Genomic DNA, 19,073 nt, shown 5'->3' with positions numbered 1-19,073 from the left:
TTAACCTTTTCACCCCCTTTTTTATAGACCCTGTCTTTTCAGTTGGCTATGAAACGCTGATTTTCACTAAAACATTTCTCACCATGTTTGAAGATTTGCATTGAATTATGCATAGCTTACAGTCCAACCTCTTGATAACAACACCCCTGAATAGCGACATTAACCTCCGGTCCCAAATTTTTTGCTATATGCTATTAGTAATAAAAACCCCAAAATAGCGACATAAATTCGTTATAACAATAATCAGCAGTTGATATGGTTGCTTGGTAACCAACCATTGTCATCTCCTACTCTTAATGCCCTTTTTCCCTCCCATGAGATTGCTTTGTTACTGACCAATCAGAACACATATTTACAACACTGCGTGGAATCAGGGCTTGCTCATATGGAACCACAGCAAAAAAGTTTATCAGTGCATTAACTGTCTGAGGTCAGTTGAGGTTAACTGATATCAGGCAATGCTGTGTCCAATGGGGGCAATTACGGATATTTATGGCCTTTTATACGTAATATGTTGGAATAGCAGTGAAAACAATAACAGCTCCTTTCACTTTATTATTTATTATTTTCATTTGAAAAATCAGTTGTTCCGCTAAACATAAGTCCAAATTTTATCTTGTTGTGATTATTCATTATGACCTGTTTTATTTTGTTTTTGTGTTTTGTTTTAGATATCGTAAGATATAGGTCTACTAATTTTAAAGTGCTTGTAAATTTTGGTGCACTTAAATAAAAGTTTTGGTATTCAAAACTCATCAGCAGTATCATATGGATTTGATTTTAATTAAAATCAAAACTAGATGTGTGAATCTGCGTTCTTGTGTGGATTTATAATATTGTTACTTGATTTTCTTTCATATTCTTATTTTTGTTAAGTGGCGTTTGAGCACTGTTTACGATCAAAACAAAGACAATACAGATTTGAAAGTGAAATCGAAACTGGTATACCCTTTGTAAACAAGAGAAATACACATTCTAACAATTTTGGGACATGTCTTCTCTCAGGCGCTGGTCCATGCATCACACTTATGTATTCATGGATCTCACCAAGCCCCTTTTTTCGCCATCTCAAAACCCTGAAATAAAGACACCCCTGGATAATGACATAATTTTCCGGTCCCGGGCTTTATACTTCAAATGGTCTCAGATCTTATTTAAGTTCAACTTCTTGTTAAATAGAACTTTTTAAGTGAAAATAAAGTAGAACTAATATCTTTGACAGTGAAGCCTACAATCAAGGACTGTATCACCAATAAACAAAAATGGGGTATTTCCCTTTATACTTTATAATACAACGAAAATACTTTTTTTTCCCCCTTTAATATCTTGTATGAGTCTAATTTTTAAATTGTTTTTATTAAGTGGGGAGATGTAGGTTCAAAATAAATGCACTTAGACCATTTTGGGGGTATTTAACTTGCATATTACATAGGTCGGTATTTATCATATTTGAACCAAAAGTAGTAGAAGTTATATTAGTAGTAGTAGGAGTCACCACCGCTACAACCACCATCACAGCATTGACACTGCCACAACCAACACCACCACATCATCATCATCATCATCATCATCACCACTAGAGCATCATCGCTACTACAACCTATACTAACACTAGCATCAAAACAAGTGTGTAGCATGGTCGGGGTCTCTCGATCACTTGGGGGTGTTTCGAATCGCAATTGCCCTTGGTATTGCAATTTTTTATCCTTATACTATGTTATTTTAAAGTGAGGCCATCTTGGTGTCTCCATAAACCACATATTACTGTAATCACTAGATATTACTGCAAATAAGTGTTTAATTGATTTGGGTTTGGTGTCAGCTTTTGTATAAATTTTATTATTTGTATTCGCAGAATTTTTGTACTTTTGTTTTCTATCGTGCTGACAAAATATTTGTTTTTTTGTTTGTTTTTTGTTTCTCTACAATTGCACTTTTAGGATCATAGAATTAAATACGCTTTTCACTCTGGGAAGGATGGCACTCAAACGTCGAGTCGCAGATTGCAACAAATTTAATTAACATTTTTTTTCAGGCAAACTGGCTTCACCAGTCTGTCTTTCAGGCAAATTGATCCCCATTAACTTTCACCCATGCTCTTGACTCTGCGATGTGGTACTTTATGGGGAGGAGGAAGAGGAGTTTTCTGTGCTGCTCCTTCCTTGCTGTCTGATTGCTCTGTAACTGTAACTACTCTAGGACAAGAGACTAATGGTTCAACAGATTCTGAACATTTTCATCAATGAAAAGTCTACACTCCAGCATGGTTTCCTCGAACTCCTCGGGACCTGCAAAAAGGTTTGAGGAAACCGTGCCTTGCCAAAAACGACTTAATGGAGGTGGGGGGGGGGGGGGCGCAGTGTAACCGGTTGGGTATCTGCTTCGTACCTGAAATATACCTAGTTTGAATATTCACTACATTATGTGGCCCGAAGCAAGCCACCCCTCCCTAGCTCAATTTGCGGGTATGAGCTGCGGCTGACACCTGAGTTATTCCAGTCTTTCCTTGGAACAGACCCTAAAACAAATCTCCACTTGAGGACGAATAAACAGAGCCTTATTATGTATCTACTTTATTGATATATGAGGGAGATAACTACATTATATACATGTCATGTCACAGAAGGTAGGTGTGTGCGGGGGGGGGGGGGGGGGGGGGCTGTATCACAACATTCACTTACTGTCATGCCAACCATTATCAAATCATGGCCTGTGGCATCGAAATTGGAACAATTGGCAAAGTGATAAGAATAAGCAGAAAGGTACCGGTTATGTGAAACAGCAAGAGTCTGAGTGGCTGTGTGTGTTTACAGGTGTTTCATATTGTATGCACACACCTACAGTGACTGTCCATGTCAATCAGTGGCCAAAATCACTGATCGAATAAAAAAACAAACCCAAAGACTTTTATTAATGTTTTTTAAGTTGAGTGGGTGAAATTAGTTCGAGGAAGCTGTGTTTGAGGTAAAAATTAGTTCAAGGAAGGAATGGAATGATAACAAAGAATAATAAGGAAAAAATTCGGTACATTTGAATTGGTTCGAAGAAATCGTGCTGGAGTGTATTTCATTAGACAAATATCACTGTCTCTTTGCATCTTCTAACCTATAGGGGTGAATGACAGAAGTTATTTCATTTTTTACCGAGACTGCTCTTCTTAAATGTCTTTGACTAAATTGTTATCATCATATCGTCATCAAAGATGAAATAATCAGAAATTATATCTGATGATGTTGCCTTCCCTAAAATATGGAGATTTCACTTTCTGATAAAGTTAAGGTGTTTCACAAGCTTCACTTAAGATTTGTTTTCATTGGCGGCAGCCATGTTTTTTTTCCTAGTTATGATGTTGTTCATTATTTTCATTTTCGTTTTTAGATATTTTCTATTGTAAATTGAATAACCATATTGATGACACAATATTTCACACAGGAAAGTAAATGGAATGTGGGACTTTTGCTTAGCGCAGTCCCTCTTTTTCTGCATAATTGCCCAGTCGTTCTGCTAACTCAATGGTAGCCAGTTTTATGCATACTGACTTGCATTCCAAAGAGCGGACACTAACAAATGTAATAATGTTGGGGATTTGGTAAATATTTCAGTTTTCATCATTGAATTTAAATCTTCTACCTCAGAGGGAGATTTTAGATCAATTTTGAAGGTATTGACACATAATAGAGCTCAAGAAAAAATTAAATTAGATTATTTATAAACTTCAGATTGTAAAATACTTTCGTGAGAATTTAGGTGGATGGATACTTAAAACGATGAAGTGAAAAAATGAATTTCATGCAAATGACGATTTTTCACCTTTAGTCGCTTGTATTTCAATACTAATTTGCTCGACATCCTTTGCCAAGTCACCTCATAAGTGATTAAGTTCGCATAAATGAGTCTATCCAGTTAATAGTTATATCAAGCACCTTAATGCTCATTCCAATGTCACATAAAGTGACAGATAAATTATTGGTCTAACTGGGTGGGGTTCCTGACCTCCCATAGTGGGCAGGGAGGTACTTGTTATGTCTTCTATCCCCTATATCTGTTTTCCAACTTGCTTTCTGTCTTTGTCTTGGAAAGAGAATACTTGGTTTTGTCCTGGCCCTGGCCTGAGTCCTGGCTGGGAGGGAAACAGTCAAATGCATAGTTATTGTTTTGGGAGATGATATTTTTTTCCTTGTAAATCATCTCTCTGTTATGTATTATTATGTTTGTTATTTTTAATGTATAATGTAAGCATTTGAGTGTATTCCTCTCTGTTGGATTTTGTGCTTGTGTCCGGATGAGACTTATAGGTGATCTCAAACTAAGTACATTGATGGTTTGCTCTTGGAATCTACATCTGATCCCTTTTTGTTCCCAGTTCCCTATGTCTTACTTTCTTTTGGGTGCTTTAATTGTAATTCTAGAACTTTTTACTATCCCATTTTCTTCCTTTTTACTGGCGCTGATATAACCTAAATGTGTTGCAAGCGCCGTAAAACCCTTAAAAACAAACAAACAATTATTGGTCTAACCTATTAAAATGGCGACTCCAAAGTGAAAAAAAATTCTTTAAAAATAATTTTATAATGAGCTATTGACAGATTGTCATGCAATCTAGTTCCTTACATTTATAGAAACTCAGAGGGAACCATATTTTGACTGATCGGACCCTCGGACATTGACTTAGCACAAATAAGTGATAATCCACTTATAAGCATTGTCTAGCTGTTTAAGCACACTCTGCCTGATTCCCAAGGACCACGTTATAGGCCTTGATCTATAAGGCTATGATTGAAACCTACTTTTCATAGTTTCTTTTCAAACAATACAAGCTTTTGACTATCTTTGATAATATATTGGGCCAAGAAAATTACCTTGAACAGTTTGAAGCCTTTAGCCGCCAGATTGTAAATGATGCAAGTCTGACATTTTACCAAAATCAAAACCATTTATTGAAATTTATGTACACATTTTTTAAAGGAAAATATGTTGAAAAGATTTGATTCCACGATTGTTTTAATAAACACACTGCATAATTGCCATATCAAAGATTTGGAACGTAATTCTCAAATTTTGATGTGATCAGTCGATCCCCCATTTTGCTGGTGGACTTTTCTTATCCACAATCCAATTGAATTTTTATGTCTTGAATAGTGCTTTGATCCTATGCATTTTGAATTTACTCTTTCAACTGTGTTTCTGTAGACTACTGTACGACCCATATAAAGTATGCTGGAAATCATTGTTCAAATGCTATAGTCCATTGGATTCAAGTCATGACTCATTGCACATCATTCATCTTTAGAATTAAATGGAATGTCATTTTCTCTTAAGTAAGAATGTATAGAGTTACTAGTGTTGAACGTTGCCCTGTCTTGTTGAAAGAAATGGTCTGGAATAAGACATGGTTATGTAGGAGATGTAGGAGACACTCTGATCTATGCCTGATGGAATGCTAAAAAGAAGACGCAAGGTTATAATTTTTTGACACTTATTTTTTAACAACTTTGGTACAACTGGCATAATTCCGTAACCAATAGAATAGAGGATTTTTTATTATAACTCAAGGTCTTGTTCTTCTTGCTTGCAAATTTTTGAATGTTTCTGATTTCTACTTTGTATTGTGCCTTTTTTGTGTATTTATTTTCTCACTCCCTATATAGTAATGAAATTGAGACCATTTATTTCACCATTCTTTTGTCATGTTTCAGGAATAACTGGATGGTGTTCAATGTTTGAAAAGTTTAGTTATCTATCACATTTAATTAATTCATATACTTTTTCTTTTACTTTCAGTAAAGAACATATTTGCATTCTTTTAAATCAATAATATTTGTTTGTTGCTTATCTAATGTGGTACACATAAGAGGTAAGCTGTGACTTTGGCTTGTAGTAGTGTATATAAGAACACAGGGTAAATGGGGGTGGTAAAGATATGTTTTGTATATTTTTCACTATCGCGTGAGACTGAAGGTTCTTGAATTAGTAAAATTATGCTTCTTGTATTGGCACTTGCTACTTAAAAGTTCCATAGACTTGGTACATTTTGCGTACTGGAACTTGATCATAATCAAATATCCGTGATCAGAACGGGATAAAGAAAATAACTAACACTAAGTGCTGTCCTGCTAAAAATTGTTTCTGTTTATCATAATCTCCTGTTAATATTTCATTGACAATAGTTCTAAAACCCAGAGTATCACAAGTGCCATTATACTTTCAGAAACATACTTTTTTGGGTAATGATGATTGTGTTTAGTTGAGCCAGTCATATACATTGTATGATTATTATATGATAAAGTTTTTCATCACTATTGTATGATATAGTATGCTAATGGCATATCATTTTATGTTGTTTTATTCAGTTCTCCTTTACTCTAAATTTTTAGAATTTGTTAATTACAATGTAATTGAAATAATGCCCTGTTATTGATTGGGGCTTTTTTTTTTATGGAGAGGTCACTCTTGGTTTTTCTGCTATCCCCTCTATATATGTGTTATTCTTCCCATGAGGCTTTCTTTCTTGGAATGAGATTTTGGTGTTTCCAAGGTCATGGCTTGATACTTTAATCTAAAGGAAACAACAGATGCAAGTTGTTTTGTTTTTTTGGAAGGTGATTTTTTTTCTCTAATTATCCCTTCATATCGATATAAATTATTCAATGTTTGTGTAATTTTTAGATATAAGATGTATTTTGTAAACAGTTGAGCATATTCCATTTGATCGTGTCCCTTTGTTTCTGATTGGGCGAAGCTTTTAGATAGTCTCAGACTAGAGACATTGAGAGATTGCAATCTGCTTGAGGTAGTCCCTTAGTCTTACTTATTCTTCAACTGTTGCCATTGCTAATTCCTCTTCCAACTCTTTTAACAATCCCATTGTCTTCTCTATATTGATCATAGAACGACATATATAAGTCTCACACACTCCATTCTCCTATTATTATACAAACAAGATGCCTTGTTATTGGGACATAAGATTTCACAAGATTGAATCAAATGAAGGAGCAGGTTTTATTTTCTTTTAAAAATAAACATTATCTTCCTACCGATGTGTCCTGGCTATGCTATTTATTTATTTAATCATATAAGAATATTGGGGTCATATGCTTTTTTCTTGGTGAACTTATTGAAACAGACAAGGCTCTGAGGTACATTGCTGCTATCTTTTTTTAACAAATCCATTTCAGCTACGTTTTCTTAGTCTCTTATAAGCACTGACGATTTCCGAATCAATAACCTTTGAATTGCTCTTTCATCTGGCTTCCTCTGGTGTTTATATAACCAAATTTGGTAGTTTCCATTAATTAAACACAAATTGGTGCAAATAATTATAAATGATATATTGAAATTCTTCTCAATTCTGAGTTGATTCTTTTCCTTTTTTTTTTTTTTTACATAAAACATGTTCACCTTCATCATTTTAGTTGTTTGTTGCTTCAAATTGAATAAGAAATCTTTAAAATGTCACAAGTAACTTTGACAATAATTTTACATGGACTTGCCATAACTTGACTATAATTGGGTAATTTGCTACATTTTCCCACATCAATATATTTTTGAGGCTAGAACTTTTTTTTGGTGATCAAAGTTAAGAACTTTTTTTTGCCCGATGCTTTATCCTGTTACACATTAATTATTAATGTGTTAATTTTAATGAACACTATAATGGCCTTACACACAGTTCTAAAGATCTATAACTATAACTTTTCAAAATTTGTCAGAATCTTTCTTTTCTATGTTGTATCCTTCAAGTTGCTCTTTGATCTGCGTTGATATGACCTCAGCTTCATTAGTATTGAACCATTTGAAGTTTGTTTGTGACTTTTGAATAGTTTCAAATGAGAATAGATCACTCTCGGGTTCTTCTGTTTTTTGTTTGAAAAGTTCCCTTCTACTTACGTCTTCCTAGATATTGGTCAACATGTAATGATTTTAGATTCTATGATCTCTATGGTTTAAAATATTCCATCATCATCCTTTTTACTGGTTCTGAGAGTTGTCCTGAAAATATCGTATGCTCCATAAAACTCATCAAAATGGACAACAGCAACGACAACTAAACAAAAAACATAACAGCTCTCCTTGACAATCATTTATTTGTGATTCATAATTATTATTCAAATTATTTCAAAAGCTGTATTTATATTATCCTTTCATCTCTTGCTTTTGCTGGGTGGGGTTCCTGACCTCCCATAATGGACAGGAAGGTCACTTACTGTTGTCTTCTATACCCCTTTATCAGTTTTCCAACTTGTTTTCTCTCTTTGTCTTGGAATGAGATGACATGGTTTTATCCTTCCCCTTGGCGAAGTCCTTGGCTGAGAGGGAAGCAGTCATATGTATTGTTAAAGTTTTTGGAGATATTATTTTCCTTGTAAATTATCTCTCTGTTATGTATTGTTATATTTATTAATTTGAATGTATAATGAAAGCATTTGAGTGTGTTCCTCTTAGTGGGATCATCTGCTTGGGTCTGGATGAGACTTTTAGGTGATCTCAAACTAAGTACACTGATAGTGTGCTCTTGGAATCTACATCTGTTCCCTGCTTCAACCATTCCCCTTTGTCTAACTTGGGTATCTTTAATCATAATTCTAGAATTTATCACTATCCCATTTTCTTTCTTTTTACTGGTGCTGAAATAACTGAAATGCAAGTGTCATAAAACCCTTAAAAACAAAATAAGCTAAACAAGCTTACTTTTGATGGTCTTTCAAAGAAAGACTTTCTGGATGGGGTCCTTTGACCTCTTATAGTGGGCAATGAAGTCAACTACTGTGCCTTTCATTCCTCTATATCTGAATCTGTTCTGAGTTGCTGTCTGAATTTGTCTTGAAATAGGGTTACTTGTTTTGGTCCGGCCCTTGCCGAAATCTTTGGCTGAGAGGGAAAGAGTCAAATGTATAGTGGTAGTTCAGGGAGAGGATATTTTTTTTCCTTGTAAATCATCGTTCTGTTATGTACTGATAGTTACAGTGGAACCTCCCGATTACGACACCTCCGAATAACGACAACCTCCTGATAACGACATTGACCCGTGGTCCCGATATTTTTTCTATTTAAGATCAGCAAACATAACCTCCAAATAACGACGCACTTTTTGATAAAACCTCCGAATAACGACATCATTTTGGCAATTTTCGGCAGTTTTCGTAGATATCTGATACTAAAAATACTGAGTATGAGTACTCAAACGTTTATAAAAACGATTCCCGCTTGAACCAATGAGAACGCAGCGATAGCTTAAACAAGTTAATGTAGTGTAGAGTAAACCAAATCTGAATGATATTATGTGGTATAAGAAAGCAGTATAGTGTATAGTAAGTAGTAGTGTTTATATAGTAGTAGGTATAGTAGTAGTAAGTAAGTATATAGTATAGTTGTGTAGTAGTAATAGTAGTATATTATATGTGAGTAGTAGTAGTAGAGTAAGTAGTAGTAGTATGTATGTAGTAGTAGTAGTAGTAGTATAGTAGTAGTAGTGTAGTAGTAGTAGTAGTAGTAGTAGTATGTAGTATAATAAATAATATTAATAATAGTAGTATTATAGTAGTAGTAGTAGTAGTAGTAGTGTTTTTGTGGGAGGAGGAGGAGGAATTTTGTTTGTTTTAAAGGGTTTTACAGCGCCTGTGACACATCTATGTCATATCAGCGCCAGTAAAAAGACGAAAATTGATAGTAAAAACATTCTAGATTTACAATTGAAATGACATAAGAAAAAGTAAGACAAAGGGAATAGTTTAAATAGGGAACAGATGTAGATTCCAGGAGCACACTATCAGTATACTTAGTTCAGATCACCTAAAAGTCTCATCCAGACACACGCATAAGAACCCTCTAAGAGGAATACACTACAATGTTTTGTTTGTTTTGTCAATGTTAATAAAAACTGGTCCCGCGGGCCTTACCACGCCCACTTTGTCCGCCATCTTGGAAACCTCTCAATAACGACACCTCCGGATAACGACATAAAAACTCGGTCCCGTGGCAAGTCATTATCGGGAGGTTCCACTGTATATTTTTTGTTTGTTTCGAAAATATCTTAGTGGGATCTTGTGCTGGTCTGGATGAGACTTTTAGTTGATTTCAAAGTAAGTAAATCGATATTCTTTTGGAATATACTTCTGCTCCCTACAATTCCTCTTTGTTACTTTTTATTGGGTGATTTTACTTGTTATTCTAGTATTTTTCACAATCTCATTTTCTTCCTTTTTGCTGGCTCTGATATGACCTAATTTGCCGTAATCGGTGTAAAACCTTTACTTAAAAACAAATAAAGAAAGACTATCAAAACCACACTTTACTGGTCCTTACAATCATGCTACTTTTTTGTTTTTTGTTTTGGTCTGATTATTTTATTCTGTGTTAATCAGGATTGAGAATCTTCCGTCTAATAGTAGTTTCTCTCCGCCCATCACCATCACAATTCCGACTTTAACAATTTTTTTTTTATGAATAAAAAAAGTCTCTACTGCCACTACATCAACATCCCTACCACCACTACTACATATTACAACCACTACATCACCATTCCTACAACCACATCATCATCCCTACCACCACCATTACAACAACCACCACACCATTATTCCTACCACCACTATTACTACAACCACCATCAAATCACCATCCCTACCACCACCACTACTACTACAGTCATTGTCACATCATCATCCCTACCACTCCTACTACTACAACTATCACCACATCATCATCCCTACTACAACTACGACCACATTATCATCACTACCACAACTACTACAACCACAACCACCACAACGACTACTACTACAACCACCACCACTCAATCATCCCTACCACCACTACTACAACCACCAACACACCATTATCCCTAAGACCACTACTACTACAACCACCACCACATCACCCCTATCACTACAACAACCACAACCACATTATCATCCCTACCACAACTACTACTTCAACCACCACATCATCCCTACCACAACGACTACAAACACCACCAAACCATCATCCTTCCCACCACATCATCATCCCTACCACCACATCATCATCCCTACCACCACTACTACTGCAACCACTATATTAAAATCTCCCCGAGTGGTGTCAGAAATTGCTGCGAGACGCATTTTGGGTTGCATCTCAATCTCAGTAAATTTATGTTATTTTCGCATGGATGGCTCTTGATTTACACGCTGAAAAATTTCCTCTCCTTTTGTGTCCAGTCATTCTCACCCCTGGTTATTATATTTGAAAATAAAATATAGTCCACAGTTGTAAATATTTTCATGTAAAATTACGAATTGTAATTCTTTATAATTGATGTAGAATAGAGAAGTTGCTCTGGGTGGGCTCTTCTGACCACCCATGGTGGACAGGAGGTCACAATCTATGTATTGTTTCCCCTATATCTGTTTTCCAATTTGCTTTCTGTCTTTGTCTTTGAATGAGTACTTGGTTTTGTCCTGGCCTTGTCCAGAGTCCTTGGACTGGGAGGGAAGCAGTCAAATGTATAGTTATGTTTTTTTGGAGGTGATATTTTTTTTCTCTTGTAAATTATCTGTTATATTTTTATTGTTTTGAAAATGTATCACGAGTGATGTTAACTGTTTAAATAAAAAAATACAACATAACAAAAGAAGATTAGTTTCTGTGCTAACTTACAGGTAATCGAAATCAAAAGTTCGACTTTAATTTGTTGTAAGTTTTAAGCAACATCATTTTGGTATGTATGTATGTACAAGGTATGTTCACCATAAAACCCTTTTAAAGACCACAAAAAAAAAAGTTTTTTGGAATGATATATTTTGATTCTCTCTGGACCCTTTCATGGATCTTCTGCTTCTTTTTCTCAGCTCTTCATTTTCTCTCTCGGATGCTTCCTTTTCTCACCTCTTTGTTTTCTCTCTCGGATGTTTCCTTTTCTCACCTCTTCGTTTTCTCTCTCGGATGCTTCCTTTTCTCACTTCTTCGTTTTCTCTCTCGGATGCTTCGTTTTCTTTCGTATCTTTTTTTTTTTAATTTTTTTTTTTATAGGACATGATTTATTTTTCTTTCCTTTTCTTCATTTCTTTTTCAAGTATTTCTTATGTGTCATAAAAGTGAAAAGGGAAAATTATTTAATAGAAAAAAATGTAGAACCATGATTTTCCTCTAATTTTTATTTACTTGCCTTAAACCATAACATATTTGAACCAAATAAGATGTCTGAGTCCCTTTAAATGTACTTTAACCAATTTTGAAATTGTAATTCTACCACTATGTACAATTCACTGCATTACAAGGCTGACTAATACTGGCTTTTCTGTGTGTGTGTGTGTACGCGCGCGGGCTTAGGTGCATGTGTTTTTTTTTCGGTTTTGTTTTTTTCTGGTTCTGAAATATAATAATAATATTGATATTGATACGTAATAGTATTGCAAGTGCTTTAAAATTCAAAAGGTGGACACTGGTGGGGTTCCTGACCTCCCATAGTCTTGGAATGAGATTACTTGGTTTTGTCGTGGCCCTGGCTGGGAGTCCTAGCTGGGTGGGAAACAGTTAAATTCATAGTTATTGCTTTGGGAGATGATATTTTTTTCCTTGTAAATCATCTCTCTGTTATCCTGACCTCCCATAGTGGGGAGGTACATGCTGTGTCTTTTATCCCCCCATACCCGTTTTCCAATTGTTTCCTGTCATTGTCTTGGAATGAGATTACTTAGTTTTGTCCTGATCCTTGCCGGAGCTCTTTGGCTGGGAGGGAAACAGTCGAATGTATAGTTATAGTTTTGGGAGATGATATTTTTTTCCTTGTAAATCATCTCTCTGTTATGCATTGTATTATGTTGAGTTTACATATTATATTATATGATTGGTAAACATTTGAGTGCATTCCTCTTAGTTGGGACCTGTGCTTGTGTCTGGATGAGACTTTTAGGTGATCTCAAACTAAGTACATTGGTGGTATGCTCTTGGAATCTACATCTGATTCCTATTTGTTCCCAGTTCCCCTTTGTCTTACTTTTTCTTGGGTGCTTACATTGTAATTCTATAACTTTTTACTATCCCATTTTCTTCCTTTTTACTGGCGCTGATATAACCTAAATGTGTTGCAAGCGCCGTAAAACCCTGAAAAACAACAACAAAACAGACATCTCTCTGTTATGTATTATTATATTTATTTTGAATGTATAATGTAGGCATTTGAGTGTGTTCTTATTTGTTGGATTTTGTGCTTGTGTCCGGATGAGACTTATAGGTGATCTCAAACTAAGTAGGTATGCTCTTGGAATCTACATCTGATCCCTATTTGTTCCCAGTTCCCCTATGTCTTACTTTTTCTTTGGTGCTTTAATTGTAATTCTAGGACTTTTTACTTTCCCATTTTCTTCCTTTTTACTGGCGCTGATATAACCTAAATGTGTTGCAAGCGCCGTAAAACCCTTAAATACAAACAAACAAAAGGTGGGCATTTTCAGGAGTCTCAGACTTGATACAGATAGACATGTCTTGAATCTTCTTCTGTCGTTTGTTTTAATTTGAACTCGACCCATATGTCTCTCTTCTGATTTAACATCAAAGTTTACCATTACTTTTTCTGGGTGGGGTTCCTGACCTCCCATAGTGGGCAGGGAGGCACATACTGTGTCTTCTATCCCCTTATATCTGTTTTCCAACATGCTTTCTGTCTTTGTCTTGGAATGAGACTACTTAGTTTTGTCCTGGCCCTGGCCGAAGTCCTGGATGGGAGGGAAACAGTCAAATGCATAGTTATTGTTTTGGGAGATGATATTTTTTTCCTTGTAAAACATCTCTCTGTTATGTATTATTATATTTATTTTTAATGTATAATGTAAGCATTTGAGTGTATTCCTCTTTGTTGGATTTTGTGCTTGTGTCCGGATGAGACTTATAGGTCATCTCAAACTAAGTACATTGGTGGTGTGCTCTTGGAATCTACATCTGATCCCTATTTGTTTCCAGTTCCCCTATGTCTTACTTTCTCTTGGGTGCCTGGGTGGGGATCCTGACCTCCTATTGTGGGCAGGGAGGTACATGCTGTGTCTTCTATCCCCCCATACCTGTTTTCCAATTGTTTCCTGTCATTGTCTTGCAATGAGATTACTTAGTTTTGTCCTGATCCTTGCCGGAGTTCCTTGACTGGGAGGGAAACAGTCGAATGTATAGTTATAGTTTTGGGAGATGATATTTTTTTCCTTGTAAATCATCTCTCTGTTATGCATTGTATTATGTTGAGTTTACATATTATATTATATGATTGGTAAACATTTGAGTGTATTCCTCTTAGTTGGGACCTGTGCTTGTGTCTGGATGAGACTTTTAGGTGATCTCAAACTAAGTACTTTAACGGTGTGCTCTTGGAATCTACATCTGTTCCCTATTTGAACCCGTTCCCCTTTGTCTTACCTTTTCTTTTGCGCTTTAATTGTAATTCTAGAACTTTTAACTATCCCATTCTCTTCCTTTTTACTGGCTGTGATATGACCTTAATGTGTTGCAAGCGCCGTAAAACCCTTAAAAACAAACAAACATTCTCTTGGGTGCTCTAATTAATTGTAATTCTAGAACTAGAACTTTTTACTATCCCTTTTTCTCCCTTTATACTGGCGCTGATGTAACCTAAATGTGTTGCAAGCGCCGTAAAACCCTTAAAAACAAAACAAAAACATACCATTACTTTTTGTTTTTATGGCCTGGGTGGGGTCTTCTGACCTCCTATGTTGGGCGGATAGGTCACTTTTGCTGTGTCTTCTTTCCCCCTATTTCTGTTTTCCCTTACTATGTTGCTCTCTTTCTTTGCTCTGGATTGATATTACTTGATTTTTTTCATGGTCCTGACAGGGATTCTGTGCTGAGAGTGTATAGTTCCTTTTTCGAGAGATTTTTTTTTACCCTTGTAACTCATCTCTCTGTTATGTAGTTATAGTCTTTAGTTTTGAATATTATTATATTGTACTTTATAAGCATTTGAATGTATCATTCATAACGGGATCTTTGCTTGTGACTTTTAGATTGTATTTAAAATATGCACGTTAGTGGATTGGTCGTGGAATCTTTTCTTCCCTATTTAACTAGTCCCCTTTGTCTAACATTTTCTATGGTGATTCAAACTTCAGATAATGGATGGGGTCTTCTGACCTCTCATGGTGGGCAGGAGGTCACTTGCTGTGCCTTCTGTCCTCTTTATCTGATTTCTGTGTTGCTTTGTCTTGGAAAGAGAATACTCAGTTTTGTCCTGGCCCTGACGGGAGTCCTTGGCTGAGAGGGAAGCAGTCAAATGGATCCATTCCCCTTTGTCTTACTTATTCTCATGTGCTTTTGACTATCCCATTTTCTGTCTAATTACTGATGCTGAAATAACCTCAATATGTTGCAGGCACGTAAAACCCTTGCAAACAAAACAAAACAAAACTGTTCTCCTATCATCTCCCTTGTTGCTTGCGCTGAAATGACATAAAAGCTTTGCTAGTGTGGTGGGACCCCTGAAAGCAAAACAAAAAACGACATAATCCAGTAGTGCTTGTTATGACTGACAAAGGTCACAAATACAATAATTGTTATGAAAAGGAATGTGGTCGTTAAGCTTGTATTGTCAGATTTTATAAGTGTGGTACGAGTACAGGGGAAGTGTAAGTAAGCATTCAAACAGTCAACTGCAGCGCTTTGCATCACTTTCGTTTCTATATATCAGTATTCAGAATTGATGTTTTGAATTGTTTTGACATCTCCATATTTCATTTGGTTTGGAAAACAGTTTGTCTGCTTCAGAACGCCTCTTGAGACGTTCTAATATATTACACCTGAACTTGTATCAAGCCCATTACTATTATAATAAAATTTTTAAAATGTAATGAGAAAAAATACCAGACACATGTACATCATATATAGTTCATCATCAGTGCCTTATCTGGCAAATTCTTTATTTATACGATGTACTGCAGTAATCCTGATATTTATACAAGATGTTTTCTTTTTCTTTTTATCACAGCATTCGTGTTATAATATCTTTTAACTTTTAATAACTGTTCAAAATATACTATGAATCCTCCACTATCCATTGCTCTCTCATTTTCCAATGTATTTACTGTAACATTGGAGTTTCATTAATTTCTTTGGCCTTCAACTTAAAATGAACCATGAGGGTATTTGTTAATGAAACGCGGTTGTGAATATACCTGTAATTTAAAAGTACATACAGGTGCAGATGTATTATTGGTAACTAATGTTAACAGATGCCCTACTGAATGGTACAGGGCAGTCGTCGCGCACAAATCAATAATTCTGCTAATTAAGTGGGTAATCATTATATTTATCCAATCAATGGAAATGTTTATTCTACAATAAAATTGTACCATATCACATTCTAAATTGTATGTTTTTGGTTTGCTTATTGTTGTTTTTGTTGGGTTTTTGTTGTTGTGCCCAGATGTCTATTTTATTTTGTCACAAAGATTATGATTGACGGAAAGATGGTTATTCTTTGACTGTTCTATCATTTTCTTTTTGCTGGCAGTGAAATGATCTTCAAGTATCTTTATTTGCCCTAAAATGTTGATTCCCAGTACAGTATTTTCACTGCTAATATCCAGGCACTCATTCATATCTTTGCCAATTGACTAATGAATGCAAAGTGCCTTATTTTACAAGTTGTGAGGTCTGAATTCGCTGATCATCACATTCAACATCAACAAAATATGACACCAAATTGCAGAGCCGCACGATGCTACCATTTCAATCGCATAACAGCATAGAAATCTCTTTCATGAAAATTATTCAACATTGAGTCAGTTTTGCCTCAACAATTCAAACTTGTGTAGCAACTCCACTACCAAAAAGTGAAGATATGTCTCTGAACTTTCCAAAATGATTATGGTATGTAATTGTTTTCCTTAGACTGTATAAAGTATGTTGTGCCACCTAGCCTTGCTGGCTGAAAAGCATGAGGACTTTTAAGATGTTCTTCAACATGATGCCCTCAACACACTATGTTGGTTCTCTCTTTTATATCAACTATTTTAATAATATTGCAGTATACATGATATTATCTGCGATCACAATCAACTTCCAGCCAACTGTTGCATTTTTAAACATTACTGATACAGTCAAGGTGTCAACATCATCCTCGTTGTATTTCAAACCGACAGAGGATGCGTGGGGATCCTGACCTCCCATAGCGGGCAGGGAGGTACATACTGTGTCTTCTATCCTCTTATGTCTGTTTTCCAACATGCTTTCTATCTTTGTCTTGGAATGAGATTACTTGTTTTTTTTCCTGGCCCCGGTCGGAGTCCTGCCTGGGAGGGAAACAGTTGAATGCATAGTTGTTGTTTTGGGAGATGATATTTTTTTCCTTGTAAATCATCTCTCTGTTATGTATTATTATATGTGTTATTTTTAATGTATAATGTTAGCATTTGAATGTGTTCCTCTTTGTCGGATTTTGTTCTTGTGTCCGGATGAGACTTATAGGTGATCTCAAACTAAGTACATGGTAGGTATGCTCTTGGAATCTACATCTGATCCCTATTTGTTCCTAGTTCCCCTTTGTCTTACTTTCTCTTGGGTGCTTCAAATCTAATTCTATAACTTTTTACTATCCCATTTTCCTCCTTTTTACTGGCGCTGATATAACCTAAATGTGTTGCAAGCGCCGTAAAACCCTTAAAAACAAAAAAAAAACAAAAACCGACAGAGGCCTACTGCTGATATTAGCATAGAATGGCAATCATAACAAAATGTTGAAACAAGTTTTAGTTGATTGTGTTTGATTTAAATGTTAAGAGCAACTTTTTAAATTGAAACTCAACGCCAGAGAAAGGTAACAGTAACAGCTCTGCATTTGTGGGCATCCAAAAGAAAGTAAGGCTAAATTCAAACAGGGATTAGAGAAGTACTGTGTATGCAAGAGTAATTCATCTGTGTGTAGTTTGCAATCTAAAAGTTGTACCCTGACACGAGCAGAGAACCATGCCAAGAGGGGCATATTCAGCTGGCTAACTTAAAATGCATATTCAATATCAATTAAATAGATAAAATGACCTAACAAGAGGGAAATTATTCACAAGAAAAAAAATCTCACCTCTCACAAAGAGATTAAACCGTCTTACGACAGATAGGAAGGAACCTGGCAAATCATGTAGTCTCACAACAAAACAAACCCACTAAGCCTCATGAGAAACAAAATTGATAAAAATATAAGGAATGAAAAGATAGCAAGGTTATTTGTTTTTGATTTTAAGGGGTTTTCAGCGCTTGCAACACATTTAGCTCATATCAGCGCCAGTAAAAAGGAAGAAAAAGGGATAGTCAAAATATTCTAGATTTACAATCGAAGCATCCAAGAAAAAGTAAGACAAAGGGGAATTGGTTCAAATAGGGAATAGATGTAGATTCCAAGAGCACACAATCAGTGTACTTAGTTTGAGATCACCTACAAGTCTCACCCAGACACCAGTACTGGATCCCACCAAGAGGAACACACTCAAATGTTTACAGAATACATAACTAACAATAACAGAGAGATTATTTACAAGAAAAAAAATATCATCTCCCAAAACTATTACTATACATTTGACTGTTTCCCTCCCAGTCAGGGTCGCCGACCAGGCCAGGACAAAACTAAGTAATCATTCCAAGACAAAGACAAGACTCCGAAGACAAAGACAGAAAGCAACTTAGAAAACAGATAATATATACTTTATTGATCCTGAATGGAAATTATCACACAAGGGATAGAAGACACAGCGTGACCTCCTGCCCACCATGGGAGGTCAAAGACCTCATCCAGTAGCAAAGTTATGGACATGTATGGAAACAACTGGCCCAGGCAGCCATGCACCCCTACCACCAGGGAAATTCTACCCATAAATCCATAAAATAAGAACTTGTGAATGAATATTCATTTTTTCCTAAACCATTTGTCAGTGAAAAGTTTTGATTAGGTACAGTTCTGATTTTCTTTCTCATACTCATAGGCCGAGTTTCTTTTCTTGGATATGGAGATCAACCGTAAAACTTAGCCCAAATCAGTCGGTTTGTTTAGAGAAAAAGAGGAAATGATTGTCTCTCAGCAAAAGATACAGGCAGGCCCCGTGCAAAGC

This window comes from Berghia stephanieae, chromosome 1 (assembly GCF_034508935.2).
Source record: "Berghia stephanieae isolate SIO BIC M18660-M18661 chromosome 1, UCSD_Bste_1.3, whole genome shotgun sequence".
Taxonomy (NCBI): domain Eukaryota; kingdom Metazoa; phylum Mollusca; class Gastropoda; order Nudibranchia; family Aeolidiidae; genus Berghia; species Berghia stephanieae.
The sequence above is the reverse complement of the archived record's forward strand: the minus strand, read 5'-3'. Positions refer to the sequence as shown.